Source organism: Fringilla coelebs, assembly GCF_963513975.1.
Source record: "Fringilla coelebs genome assembly, contig: SCAFFOLD_43, whole genome shotgun sequence".
Lineage (NCBI taxonomy): Eukaryota > Metazoa > Chordata > Aves > Passeriformes > Fringillidae > Fringilla > Fringilla coelebs.
Genome location: NW_028167212.1, coordinates 69257 through 84138, shown reverse-complemented (window position 1 = coordinate 84138; position 14882 = coordinate 69257). Strand labels below are relative to the sequence as shown.

Sequence of the window (14882 nt, the reverse complement as noted above, 5' to 3'; positions counted from 1 at the left end):
TTTCTGTTGATTGGATGTTGTATTAAACCATTTGCCAAGTTCCTCTAATATTTTCAAGTTGCCAGTAAAGGCTGTTGGTTGTTTTGAGCTCCTGAGAATCTCTGGTCAGTATTTCTCTAGTACATCCAACTTAAAGGACACAAACAATTGTAATTCTTTTTAAATGTCTCCTTGAGAGAATAGTTTAGGGGGTGGGAGTCAGGGCTTGTCTGTTGTGCTTGGCACAGCCCAGGCAGGGCTTTCCCAGCCACATTTCACACTCCATTTCCCAGCTGGAGCCGCTGGTGCCTCTGAGTGCTGCTTGTCCAGCCCCAGGGACGCTCTCCTTGTCTGCCCATTTCCCCATGGGCTCTGGGCAGGGATGGCCTCAGTGGGGGCTGCTGACATCCTCAGCAAATGTGGTGCCCCATGGAACCAAGGGTCCCTGGTGACACTGTAGGACCTTGTGTCACCAGGGCTCCATTGTGACACTGGAGCACCAAGGAATTCATTGTGGCACTCTGAGGCCTCCTGGAACCAAGAGGCCACTTTGAGCCTGCAGGGCCTTGTGGAACAATGCAGAGCATTGTGACAGAGCAGGACCTGGTGCCATAATGGGGCCATTGTGACACTGAAGAGCCCCTGGAACCAAGGGGCCAGTGCTGCTCCTCAGGGATTGATGGAATGAAGGAAACATGTTTGACACCGTAGTGGCCCTTGAGACCAAGACGCCATTGTGACACTGTGAAATCAAGAAGAGCATTGCTACACTGCTAGACCTCATAGAACCAAGGATCCATTGTGACACTGCAGGGCCTTAGGGGACCAAGGGCCATTGTGGCACTGCAGTGCCCAAGGATCCAAGGGATTTTGTGACACCAAGGGGCCCCATGGAACCAAAAGGACATTGTGGCACTGGGAGACCTCATGGAATCATGGAGGACCATCGGGACACTCTGGGGCCTCATGGAACTGTGGTGACAGCAAGTTGTCTGAGAGTGTTGATCTCCTGGAGGGTAGGAGGGCTCTGCACAGGGCCCTGGACAGGCTGGATCCAGGGACCAAATCCAACAAGGTCAGGTTTAACAAGTCCGAGTGCTGGGTCCTGCACTTTGGCCACAACAACCCCTGCAGCACTACAGGCTGGGGACAGAGTGGCTGGACAGCAGCCAGGCAGAAAGGGACCTGCAGGGACTGATGGACAGCAGGCTGGACATGAGGCAGCAGTGTGCCCAGGTGGCCAAGAAGGCCAATGGCTCCTGGCCTGAATCAGGAATGGTGTGGCCAGCAGGAGCAGGGCAGTGATTCTTCCCCTGTGCTCAGCACTCCTTGGGCAGCACCTGGAGTGCTGTGTCCAGTTCTGGGTCCCCCAATTTAGGAAGGACATGGAGGGGCTGGAGTGTGTCCAGAGAAGGGCAACAAGTCTGGTGAGGGGTCTGGAACACAAGTCCTAGGAGCACCAGCTTGGAGAGCTGGTGTTTATCCTGGAGAAGAGGAGGCTCAGGGGAGAAAAGGCAGTGCCAGGGTACAGGTTGGACTTGGTGATTTCCAAGGTCTTTTCTAGCCTTACTTATTCTGTGATTCTCTGAAACCACCCTTGGAGAAGTTGCAGGATGAGCCCTTGGCCTTCTCTTCAGAACCTCCAGCAGCCCAGGTCCCTCAGCTTCTCCTGCCAGCCCCAAAGCCCATCCTAGTCACTCCTGCAGAGCCTCTGCAGCTCCTCCTCATTGCCCAGAACAGGGAGTCCCAGAGCCAGACACAGCAGTTCAGATGTGCCCTCCTGGCCTGTGGTGCTGATAGGGGAGCCCTGGAAAATGTTAAAGATAGAATCTGAAAATGTTAGGCTTTGTGTTTTCCTAGATCAACTGCACCTGTGTAAGCAGTATGATAAATGATATAATTGTTAGATGTGATGATTGCTGACTAATAAAATATAATTATTATATAACCATAAGAAGAATAATGAGAAACTATGTTGGAAATTTAAGGAGGGCTTTGCTTAGCTGAAATCTATGTATACAATAGGACAATATAAGTTTAATAATTACCATGAAAGTTATATAATGATAGAATATAAAAACATGTTCATCTGGACTGTGTGGTAAGAGTCAGATTTGGGTTTGTACCCCTGACATCCAGAGCTCTTCAATAAAAGCACCTGCATATAATCATTCTCGTGATTATGTGTTCCTGGACACTAACAGTGTGTCTGGCAAGGGAGCAGCGCCAGGCACTGCAAGAGCCTGCAGACAATTCCTGCAGCACTTGTAGGATGATCCTGCTCCCCTAGGGATGTTCCCATGGTGCCAAGTCAGGAACTGCAATGGGGAGTGGGGCCAGAGAGGAAAGGGGAAACAGGGATGGGCTGTTTGCAGGGGAGGGAACAGGGCTGGGTAAGAGGAGGAAATTTGTACCAGGGAAGCGTGAAGAAAGCAAAAGTGAAGCAGAGGAAATGCTCAGGGCAGTTTGGGGGTGGCTGCCAAGCAGCTCTGGCTCTGAACAACTGCAGTGGGACAGGAAATTCCCAGCTCATGGGAACAAACTTTCTGGCTTACTGCAGAGGCCAGGAAACAGCTGACTGGTTTCCCTGGCATCCCCCAACCCTTGCTGGCTCCAGGGGCTGATGGCATTTGTGCTCCCTCAGATTCATGTCCCCACAGCAACAGCATGGGGGTGCTCCTGCCTGCTCTGTGCAATGCAAACAGGGGCTCCTGAGCCAGTGCTGCCGTGTCTGTGCCTGCAAGGATGCAGTGCCTGTGTGAGATGGGGGAGAGGCCAGGGGTGCAGAGGGGGGATGTTGTTGGCAGCTCCATAAGGACGCTCTGGGATGCTGCCCTGGGCTGTCCAGCACACTGGGCATGGATCAGGCCCTGCTCTGCTGCTCCTTCCCATCTCCCCCAAGGACCAATGCAGAGCACCAGCCATGCTGTTTGCCCGCACCCTGCCCACGTCCACCCTGGGGCTGCTCATGAGGGTTTTCTGTGCTCAGCATTGGCCTGGGTGTGTTCTTGAGAGAGCCTGGGCAAGGAGCCTGGAGCTCCCAGGCCCTGGCCTGAGGCCTCAGCACTGCCCCAGCAGTGCCCATGGCCTGTCCCTGCTGCAGCCCTGGCACTGCCACCACCAGGACTGTGCCTGGCCCTGAGAGCACTCAGGCCCTACGGCAACACCACGGCCACCAGGGCAGTGGGGCAGGGCCACGGCAGCAGCACTGGAAACACCAAGTGCTGCTGCTCCTAGGCACAGCTGCTGTGCCAGCGTTGATCTGCCCCCAGCTCTATAAACAGACATTGCTGCTGCAGCTCCAGAGAAGGCAACTAAATGGCATCTCTGCAGAAAACTTTTCTGGGAGATACCTATAATTCCTTTAAAGCCACCAAGAGCCCAGCCTGTATATGATACAGTCTGTGGTCAATGAGGACATGGAGATGAACAAAATGAGAAATGGCACAATGACTTTTCTCTGTGGACAACATGAAAACAGTAAAATAAAGCAAAAGAACCTCAGAAATGAAACCAACAAGAAGTATCAGAGATGACTTTTATTGCAAGTGATTTACTAGAATTTTACAGCACATTAATTTTCCTAAAACCATCCAGTCATCAGTCTCCACACTGTAGCCTTGAGCTCCTGGTTCCTCAGGCTGTAGATGAGGGGGTTCAGGGCTGGAGGCACCACTGAGTACAGAACTGACAGGGACAGATCCAGAGATGGGGAGGAGATGGAGGGGGGCTTTAGGTAGGCAAACATTGCAGTGCTGATAAACAAAGAGACCACTGCCAGGTGAGGGAGGCAGGTGGAAAAGGCTTTGTGCCGTCCCTGCTCAGTGGGGATCCTCAGCACAGCCCTGAAGATCTGCACGTAGGAGAAAACAATGAACACAAAACAACCAAAACCTAAACAGGCACTAACTGCAATGAGTCTAAGCTCCCTGAGGTAGGATTTGGAGCAAGAGAGCTTGAGGATGGGTGGGATTTCACAGAAGAACTGGCCCAGGGCATTGCCATGGCACAGGGGCAGGGAAAATGTATTGGCTATGAGTAGCAGAGCATTGAGAAAGGCACTGGCCCAGGCAGCTGCTGCCATGTGGGCACAAACTCTGCTGCCCAGGAGGGTCCCATAGTGCAGGGGTTTGCAGATGGACACGTAGCGGTCGTAGCACATGATGGTCAGGAGGCAAAGCTCTGCTCCTATGAAGAAGATCAGCAGAAAAACCTGAGCAGCACATCCTGTGTAGGAGATTGTCCTGGTGTCCCAGAGGGAATTGTGCATGGCTTTGGGGACAGTGGTGCAGATAGAGCCCAGGTCACTGAGGGCCAGGTTGAGCAGGAAGAAGTACATGGGTGTGTGCCAGTGGTGGCTGCAGGCTATGGTGCTGATGATGAGACCGTTGCCCAGGAGGGCAGCCAGGGAGATGGCCAGCAAGAGGCAGAAATGCAGGAGCTGCAGCTGTCGTGTGTCTGCCAATGCCAGCAGGAGGAAGTGGCTGATGGAGCTGCTGTTGGACATTTGTAGTGCCTTGGCATGGGGATCTTTAAAAAAAGAAATCATGAAACAGTTATATTTTGAGAAGATTTTAAATATCCCAGCACAGCATGAGGTCATTTTCCCCCCACTGCCTACCAAGGGCTCTGTTGCCTGGAGCTGTCCCTGCCAGCAGCTGCTTCCCTGTGACCAGGGCTGGGCCCCGCCAGTGCTGCCAGAGCCCAGCCCAGCCCTGGGGGCTCAGCTCTGCCCTGCAGATCTCTCCCAGATACGGCACTGCCCAGGGGCAGCTCTGGCTCTGCAGGCTCTGATGGCAATGTCAGAGCAACCCTGAGGAGGCTGGAAAAGCGACACTGATGCTGCCTCTAAAGGGCCATGTCTGATTTCTTTCACTGTCTGGGTAATTCAGATCTGCGAGGTTTCTTGGTTTTTTTTAATTCTCAACCTGAACTGAAAGATTAATATCTATGTGCAGTTTCCCATGCAGGCAACCCAAGCAGTCGCATAAAAAAGCAGGATTTTCCCTTTTATGCAGCGCCTGCCTTGCTGTGCTTCCTGTATAATCTACTTGGAAATGTTCTGCAGTTAAATGTCCTGCTGGGAGCAGTCCTGAACAATGCAGCACCCTCCCCACACAAGCAAAACATATCCAAGGCTTACCAGCTGTCTCCTCTCACCCAGATCTTGCTGCATAGTGCTGAGAGCAGCTGCCAGGGCTAGATGAGAGCTGTCCCTGGCAGGCAGCAGAGTCCCTGCCCCAGCACAGCACCCTGGGCTGCAGGACCCTGCTCTGCAGGACAGCCCTGGGCACCCCTGGCTGCTCTGCACAAGAGAGAATCAGAGAATGTACTCACAGAGTCTGCAGGCATTGGGATGTTCCAGCTTTAGGAGATCACTCCAGGAGCTGCAGCTGCATTGTCCTGCAGCCAGAGGTTCCTGTGCCAAGGGCTGGTAGGGATTCTGCCCCAGGCACTTCTCAGCACCTTCCCAGCCCTGACTGATTGAAGCTCTCTGTGCCTCTGTGTTGTGCCCAGGGCAGCTGCAGGAAGTGCCCCAGCCCTGCTGGGCTGTGCACAGGAGCTGCTCATCAAGAGAAATGTGCTTTTGAAGCTCTTCTTGGCTACCAGGATCACCCTCCTCTGTGCCAGGAGCCCAGCCCAGCTCAGCAGCACAGACACAGCACAAGGACTTTAATCACGCTCTGGGGCTTTGTGCTCAGGCCCTGAACATCAGTCCCTGAGGGGAAGCTGAAGAAACCTCTCAAGATCTCCAAGTCAGAATCTAACTCCAAAGTTTCTTTCACTTTTAATGAGTCCCACTGAGGGACACAACTGAGAAAGTGTCCCCAGGTCCCACCCAGAGCAGAGAAATGGAGGCTGTGCTGACAGGTGGGGACAGTGGGGACAAAGAGAAGCCAAGTCCTGCTGCCCTGGAGCACAGCAGGGTCTGTGCCACCAAGGGCTGGGAGGAGACACCTTGTCCTGAGGCACTGGGGCCTCCTGGCACAGCCCCAGCCAGGCTGGGCACTCTCACCCCCTTGTCCTATCCTCCGCATCCCCCCCTAGCCCACATCCCAGTGGCCTCAAGGATCTGCTGGAAGGAGTCCCTGGGGAGCCTTGCTCAGGAATGGCCCTGGGGGCTCTTTAATGCTCCCAGGGACAGTAGGTTTTTCAAAGGACTTTGGGGTTGGCTTTTGCCTTGGAGAATCTGAGAGGTTTGTGCAATCATGGCCTCCAATTATCTGCTTTAATTAGTCCCTGGAGAGGCGTTTTCAGTAACAACACTCAGTGGGGCTCATTAATGCTTCAAGGTACTTCAGTTATTTTAAGGAACTTGGTGTTTCCCTTTTGATACAGACTCTGTGAGAGGTTTGTGCAATCATGGCCCCAATTATCTGCTTTAACCAGTCCCTTGAGAGCTTTCCATTGAGACTCAGTGGAGGTCATTAATACTTTGAGATACTCAAGATTTCTTAAGGTACTTTGGATTTCCCATTTCCACACTGAATCTCTGAGAGTTCTCCAGTTCTCTCCTCCAAGGAGTCCATGAGGAGCATGTTTTGGGGATGGACCTCATTTGGACCCATTAACACTTTGAGATACTTTGGGCTTTTCTTCTGACTTTGACTCCTGGAAAGGTTTTTGCAATCACCTCTCAGGCCCTGAGGTTCCAGGGCTCAGCTCCAAATGCACCATGGGGCTCATTAGGATCAAGCAAGTCCTGACAAACCATGGCTCTGCCTTGATTTACCTCTGCTCTCATGCAGTTCATCAGGAAGTTTTCCTTTTACAGTTATGGAGAAATATTTCAATGACCTTCTAAGAAATATGTAATCCTATTTTAAATAATGTATTTAATTACTGTTCTCTTTAGAGAAGAGGTGATTGCAGCATTCTGTGATTGATACTGGTGTAGGTCCACTCCCAAGGAGGTCTGGCCACGTCAGAGAGGTTTTACATTGACAGCTGACCCACTGTGGACAACCTTGCCCCACATTCCCCAACCTCATGTAAGAAACCATTTTCACTTTCAAAAATTTAAATGGCTTTTTAAGACCTTATCAAAATATAACAGAATATTTAATCAAGAAAAGAACACAGCACCAGGAGCAAAGGATTCAGTCACTTTATGCTCATCTACAAAATGGATGTTCTGTCTTTTATACCTCTAGCCCCTCCCAAAGTCTTGTCAATTGACTCCTTCTTCACTGCCCAGTGGTGCAGATCACTCTCTTACATCTTGATTGGAGGTCAGGTGCTGCCACAGTAACAAGCCGACCCTCCCAAATGCCCCAACTACTGAAGCCATCCCATGATTACAATGCAAGGGGAAGGGGAAAGATAACTGTACATCTATAAATCTTCTCTTAACATATATTTAGTATTCGCCCCTTAATTGTGAGATTCAACCATAAGATTAGTCATCTATAACAAACCCCCCTTTTCTTTTTCTGTAAGTTATTTTGCTTGAACAATTAAGCAAATAATTTTCTCTCTTGAATGAGTCACACCAGCATCTGTTGATGTGGGCAAGGACAGTGGGAACAGTGGAAAAAAATCTCAGGTTTTCCTTACACGCCCTTATTTGGAATGGACAAAAGGGCATCACAGAGGTCCAGTATGGCTTTGACTCCCATCTACTGTGCCTATGTGGCTGCTACCCATAGTCAGTGTATTTTAGGGGTGAGTACAGAGGCCACCTCGGTCTTTCCCTCTAGTCCCTGCTGAATTAAAAGACAACTGAGGAATGATAGAGGTCTGGTATGGCCTTTTGTCCCTATCTCACCATGCCTACAGGGTTGCTACCTGCAGCAGGGCTATGGAGCTTTCTTGGCAGCAAACAAAGGGGCCAACCTGGTCTTGCCCTTCTTCCTTTGTCTTATTTTCTTAAAGAAGCTGTCCCATTACCTTTCACAGTCCCTTGTGTACTTCCCCTCAACAGATGCTGGTAATTCTCACTCATGAAAACAGGAAAACAGTTCTCAAGCTGGTTGGTGGAAGCTTGACTCTACTTTTTGGGCATCTTGGTGTTTTTCTGGTTGTCTTTCAGTCTCTGCTTGAGAACCAATCTCGTTTTACCCAGCATGGATTTTTTAGCCCTCTCTTTGGGTTCTTCTACTGGGCCTTTGACTCTGTTGGCATGAGTCCATCCCTGCGCTGCAGTTCGCAAGGCCAATTCAGTGGTGAGCAGCACCTGGAAAGGACCTTCCCATTGAGGAGTTAGAGGCTGATCTCTCCATGACTTAATCATCACCCAATCCCCAGGATTAATATTATGGATTCTTAAATCCAGGGTGGTAGTTGGAGGAATTGCCCCTTTATGTCTTAGCCCTTCTAAGGTTTGTGCTCTAGACATAATATATTTCTTGGAATTGGCTTCCCCTTCCTCATAGGTGGCAACCTTCTGGGGTGAGGTCAGGAAGGGTAACCCAAGCATCATTCCATAGGGTGAGACCCCCAGATCTGACTGGGGTTGGGTTCTAATTCTTAATAAGGCCAAAAGGAGACATTTGATCCATGACATTTGGGTTTCAATCATCAGCCTAACTAGAGTTCTTTTAAGAATTTGAATCATCCTCTCAACATGACTGGAACTCTGTGAATGCCATAGAGTATGTAACTCCCATTTCACTCCCAGGGTCTCAACAACTTTCTGCAATATCTTTGATGTGAAATGAGTTCCTTGGTCTGAAGCAATCCTGTTTACCTTCCCCTATCGGGGAGTGATTGATTCTAGAAGTGTTTTACTCACAACATTGGCATTGGCTTTCACAGTGGGTACCACCTCTACCCAATGAGTCACGTGGTCTACTATCACTAGCAAAAACTTCCACCGTTTTACCTGGGGAAGCTCAGTAAACTCTACTTTGATGTTTTGAAAGGGCCGTAAGGCTAGTTCTCTCCGTCCCCTGGGTGTTTTGCTCATGATTTTCTTATTCACTTGTTGACATATCACACATCATTCAGTTACCTGCTTAGCTATTCCGAAAATTCCTTTGTATCCCCATTCCTTTAGAAATTGATCACTTAGCACCTATGTACCCCAATGTGTTGTTCCAGGTATGCCTTCTAGCATTTTTTTGCCAAGGCCTTTATTCAACATTTGCCTCCCATCTGCTAATCTCTACTTCCCGTTGTTATCTTTCTTGGCTCCTCTGTTAAGGAGTTCTTCCTCTTCTGTCCCACTGAATACAGGGAGTGTTTGCATTTCTTTCATGGGGATTAATATTATTATTAGTTTTTCTGTCTCTGATTCTGCTCTATTTTTACCTTCTAAATTGGCTACATTGTTCCCTCGCACCTCCTGAGTCGCCCCTTTTTGATGTCCCTTAACATACACCACTGCTACTTCTTCTGGCAATTGTAAGGCTTCTAACACTTCTAAAACAATTTTTTGTGAATGAGTCCCTTTCCCTTTGAATTGAAAAGCCCCCTCTCTTCCCTAATTTTTCCAAAGGTATGCATTACTCCAAAAGCATACTTTCAGTCTGTACCTATTGTTCCCTTTTTCTGTGCCAATATTTCCACAGCTCACTTTAGGGCTTATAGCTCACATGCCTGGGCTGACCAGATGGAAGATAACTTTCTCTTTTCTATGGCTACCAACCCTGCATCCACTATAGCACACCCCCATACCCTGTGCCCCTTTGTTATCCATGAAGATCCATCGATGTACAATCATTTTCCACATTGTAGTGGTTGATCTATTAGGTCCTCTCTTACATTAGTTTGATAGTTTATAACCTCTAGGCAATTATGTATTAGTTCCTCAACTGGTTCTCTGTACAAAAACTGAGCAGGGTTGAGTTGGTTACTCATGATTAGCTCTAAACCATTTTCTGTTAAGATGGCTTCATACTTTAGCACTCAGGAATCAGTGAGCCATTTCTCAGCCTTTTGGCTCAGGATACTCCTTACTGAGTTTGGGATATATATCTTCAATTTTCCCCCAAACTTAATATTTTGCTTTCCTTTATGAGTATGGCAGTTGCTGCCACTGCCTGAATGCAGGTGGGCCACCCCCAGCTGACAGGGTCTAGTAATTTTGATAAATAGGCCACTGGTTTCCTGGATCCTCCCCAGTCTTGGGCTAGTACTTAATGTTCTACCCCTCTTTCTACATCTACAAACAGATAAAAAGGTGTGTCTAAGGCAGGAACATTCTCTGCTGGTGCACTGACTTATTTTTGTTTTAAAGCCTCAAACTTTTGTTCATCATCTTTTTCCCACCTAATCTCTTCTTCTACTAGCTTTTCATACAAGAACTTGATGTCCTGCATGTAGCCTTCAATCCATAGCCTACAATATCCCAACAAGCCTAAAAACCTAACTTCCCACTTAGTTTTTGGCCCTTGGAGTGAGACTATCCCCGTAATTCTCTCAGGGTTCAGCCGCCAGCTCCCTTGACAAATCCCATGTCCTAGGTATTTTACTTCCCACTCTAAAAATTGGAGTTTCCCTTTTGATACCCAGAGTCCTTGGTCCCCCAGAAAATTTAACAATACTCTGGTGGATTCCCCAAACTTTGTTTTCTTCCCATCGTGAGAGAAGCAAATAATTTACAGATTGGATGAGCTTTATCTCAGGTTTGATGGAGAAGAGTCTTGTTCTCCTGGGGTTTAACCAAACAGGTCTGGGGATTCAGAAAACCCTTTGGGTAACCCAGTGCACCAAAGCTGTTGCTTCCTCCTGGAATCGAGGTCTTCCCATTCAAACAAATATATCCCTGCTTTCCTCTGCCAGGGGGTATGCCCAAAAAAGCATCTTTTAGGCCTATCATACTGAATCACTGGGATGTTACTCAGTAGTGTATAGGGATTGGGCACTACTGGGTACAAATTCACTGTTCTTTGTTCACTTCTCTCAAATCTTGAACAAGCCTGTAAGTCCCATCTGACTTCTTTACTGGCAATAGGGGTGTATTATGGGGGGACATACATGGTTCTAAGGTCCTGTTCTCAAGTAGGTCCCGGATCACCGGCCGTAGTCCTCATCTCCCCTCCAGGGAGAGTGGATGTTGTTGTACCCAAACGGGATGGTTTTCATTAACTATTTTTATTACTATACGTTTCATGTTCAATTTACCTCAGTTTTTTGGTTTTGCCCACACCATGTCATGAATTTTCTCTTTATTTTCTTCCCTTAATTGGAGAAGCTTAACTACCATTTTCCCTTTCCCTGGGAGCACTCCAATGTCAAACTGCACCTGTAAATCCTGTCCTAAGAAATTTCCCCCTGCTTCTGGAACTAACAGAACATCTCCAATTCCTATTTTATTTGTTCCTTCAAACTTTATTTGCATTATAACTGAGGCTTTGAACCCTTCCCCTTGTCTTGGTTGGAAAAGACAGGCGTCTGCTAATGAAGGCAGGAGCCGCCCCTGAAATGGAAAATGTAAACCCCCTCCTTTTGAATTGTTAGCATTTTGAAATTAAGGGGGCTCTCAGGCATAGATATGGGAGCAGGAATAACAGTTCTTTATTAAGGAAGAAAATAAAAATAAAATAAACGATGCAGTAATACAAAACTAACTCTGTAACTCTGTAACTCTGCCAGTAACACTGACAGAGTCACAATACGACCTGACACCCTGTTGGGTCAGGGTGTTGATAGCAGTGCAATTAAACTGGTTGCTGCAGTCCTCCTGCAGTCTTCCTGCACACAGGTGTGGTTCTGTTGGAGCAGTGATCCTATAGAAGGGTGTAGTCTTCCTCTGAAGATCCAGTGGTGGTGTAGATGGGCCTGGTCTTTCTCTGTGAATGCAGTGGCAAAGGCTGCTGCTCCTCTGGGAATCCAGTGGAAAGGCTGTTCAGGTGTAACCAAAATCTCAGATTATATCCAGGTAGGAACACTTGGCTCCTCCCTCTGGGTGGAGCATCTCACATTGGGATGATGTAATTGTTATCAGTCATGCAGTGAAATTCATTAGCCCATTAACAGCAGATGTCTCCCTGGAGGGAGGGTTGGTTTGCGGAAGAGAAAATCTGCCCAATTAGAAAAAGATAACTGCTCCCCTCTAACAGATGGGAATAGAACACACACATTACCTTGCAATCTAGGACATTATTCATGCCCTATTCTTTTTCCATCTGCATCACAATGAAATCTTTCACAGAGTTCTCACTTAAGACTAGGTTTCTCTCTGGTACACAATGACTGCCTCCATCTTTCTGCATTACCCACCAAGTGTAACCAGATCCTTGAGCAAAATCAATCCCACAGATGGGTTTCCCTGAGGTGGGATTAATCCAAACAGTCTTTCCTAAAATACCTTTCATGTGTACAACAAAGACTTCATCTCCATCCACTGTGTGCAAGGGTTCAGACTGGGCAGGACCAGCTCGACTGATGGACCCTTGGGTGTTGACCATCCAGGTGGCTTTTGCTGAGTTCATTTCCCAATTTCTAAAAATTCCCCCCCAGGTGCCTTGATGGTAGTCTTAAGTAGTCCCTTGCATGGTTCAACTTTCCCAGCAGCTGGTGCACGATAGGGGATATGATATATCCACTCAATACCATGTTTCCTGGCCCAGGTGTTGATAAGGCTGTTCTTGAAATGGGTCCTGTTGTCTGACTCAATTCTCTCAGGGGTTCCATGTCTCCACAGGACTTGCTTTTCAAGGCCCAGGATGGTGTTCCAGGCAGTGGCGTGAGGCACAGGGTAGGTCTCCAACCATCCCATGGTGGCTTCCACCATGGTCAGCACATAGCGCTTGCCTTGGCGTGTCTGGGGCAGTGTGATGTAGTCAATCTGCCAGGCCTTCCCATACTTGTCCTTGGATCACTGCCCACCATATCACAGAGGCTTCACTTGCTTGGCCTGTTTGATGGCAGCACACATCTCACAGTCATGGATAACCTGAGAAATACTGTCCATGGTTAGATCCAGCCCTCGGTCTCGTGCCCACTTATAGGGGGCATCTCTGCCCTGAGGCATCATGGGCCCATTGAGCTAGGAACAACTCCCCCTTGTGTTGCCAGTCTGTCTTTGACACCTCTGTCTTTACTACCTTATTTTCCTGCTTGTTGTTTCGGTGCTCTGCATTTGCCAGAATCTTGGGAACATGGGCATCTATGTGATGGATTTTCACAGACAGATTTTCTACCCGAGAAGCAATGTGTTTCCATTCATCAGCAGCCCAGATTGGTTTTCCCCTACACTGCCACCTGGCCTTTTTCCACCTTTTCAGCCAGCCCCACAGAGCATTGGCTACCACCTAGGAATCAGTATAAAGGTAGAGCTTTGGCCACTTTTCTCTCTCAGCAATGTCCAGGGCCAGCTGAACAGCTTTGAGTTCAGCAAGTTGGCTTTATCTACCTTCTCCTTTGGTAGCTTGAGCAACTTGTCGTGTGGGGCTCCATACGGCTGCTTTCTCCTTCTGGTTCATCCCTACGATGCGACAGGAACCGTCAGTGAAAAGAGCGTAGCGTGTTTCCTCTGCTGGTAGATGGTTGTACGGTGGAGTTTCTTCGGCACGTGTCACTTGCTCTTGTTCCTCTTCTTCAGCAAGACCAAAGTCTTCACCTTCTGGTCAGTTTGTAATTATTTCTAAAATAATTCAAGTTTCTAATACGGGCGCGCTGTGTGATCAAGGCAATCTACTTACTCTATGTAGCATCAATGGCATGGTGGGTGGTGGGAGCTTTTCTTTTGAACATCCACCCCAGTACCGGTAGTCGGGGTGCCAGGAGGAGTTGTGTTTCCGTGCCAATCACCTCTAAGGTGGCTTGAACTCCTTCGTAGGCAGCCATGATTTCCTTTTCTGTGGGAGTATAATTGGCTTCAGACCCTCTGTAGCTTCGACTCCAAAATCCCAGTGGTCGTCCTCGAGTCTCCCCCGGCACCTTTTGCCAAAGGCTCCAGGACAAGCCATGGTTCCCGGCTGCAGAGTAGAGTACGTTCTTCACCTCTGGTCCCGTCCTGACTGGGCCAAGGGCCACTGCATGAGCAATCTCCTGCTTGATCTGGGCAAAAGCTTGTTGTTGCTGAGGGCCCCAGTGGAACTCGTTCTTCTTGCGGGTGACCAGGTAAAGAGGGCTCACGATCTGACTATACTCGGGAATGTGCATCCTCCAAAAGCCTATTGCACCTAGGAAAACTTGTGTTTCCTTCTTGCTAGTTGGTGGAGACATCACGGTGATCTTGTTGATGACCTCAGTGGGAATCTGACGTTGTCCATCTTGCCACTTTACTCCCAGGAACTGGATCTCTCAGGCAGGTCCCTTGACGTTGCTCATCTTGATGGCGCAACCGGCTTCTAGCAGAATCTGGATGATTTTCTTTCCTTTCTCAAACATTTCCATTGCCGTGTTCCCCCACACAATGATGTCATCAATGTATTGCAGATGTTCTGGAGCCTCACCCTTTTCCAGTGCAGTCTGGATCGTCCATGGCAAATGGTGGGGCTGTGCTTCCACCCCTGGGGCAGTCGGTTCCAGGTGTACTGCACACCCCTCCAGGTGAAAGCAAACTGAGGCCTGCATTCTGCTGCTAGAGGAATGGAGAAAAACGTGTTAGCGATGTCAACAGTGGCGTACCATTTTCTGCCTTGGACTCCAGCTCATACTGAAGTTCTAGCATGTCCGGCACAGCAGCACTCAGCGGTGGAGTCACTTCATTCATGCCACGGTAGTCTACAGTCAATCTCCATTTTTTGTCAGACTTGTGCACAGGCCAGATGGGACTGTTGAAGGGTGAGTGGGTCTTGCTGACCACCCCTTGGGTCTCCAGCTCACGGATCATTTTGTGGATGGGGATCACGGCATCTCAATTCGTCCAATACTGCCGGCGGTGCACCGTTGAGGTGGCAATTGGCACTCGTTGCTCTTCCACATTCAGGAGACCTACTGCAGATGGGTTTTCTGACAGTCCAGGCAAGGACTGCTTAATGTTTAACTGCTTAATGTTTTCTGCCTCTATG

The 14882-nt window shown here is 48.7% G+C and overlaps 1 pseudogene across 1 annotated transcript; it reads right to left on the bottom strand.

Moving 5' to 3' along the window:
• Positions 1 to 3562: 3562 nt before the first annotated feature.
• Positions 3563 to 4503, bottom strand: LOC311166138 (olfactory receptor 14C36-like; annotated as a pseudogene). Its single transcript has one exon. The product of its transcript is annotated as an olfactory receptor 14C36-like (transcript).
• Between the last annotated feature and the right edge of the window lie 10379 nt (positions 4504 to 14882).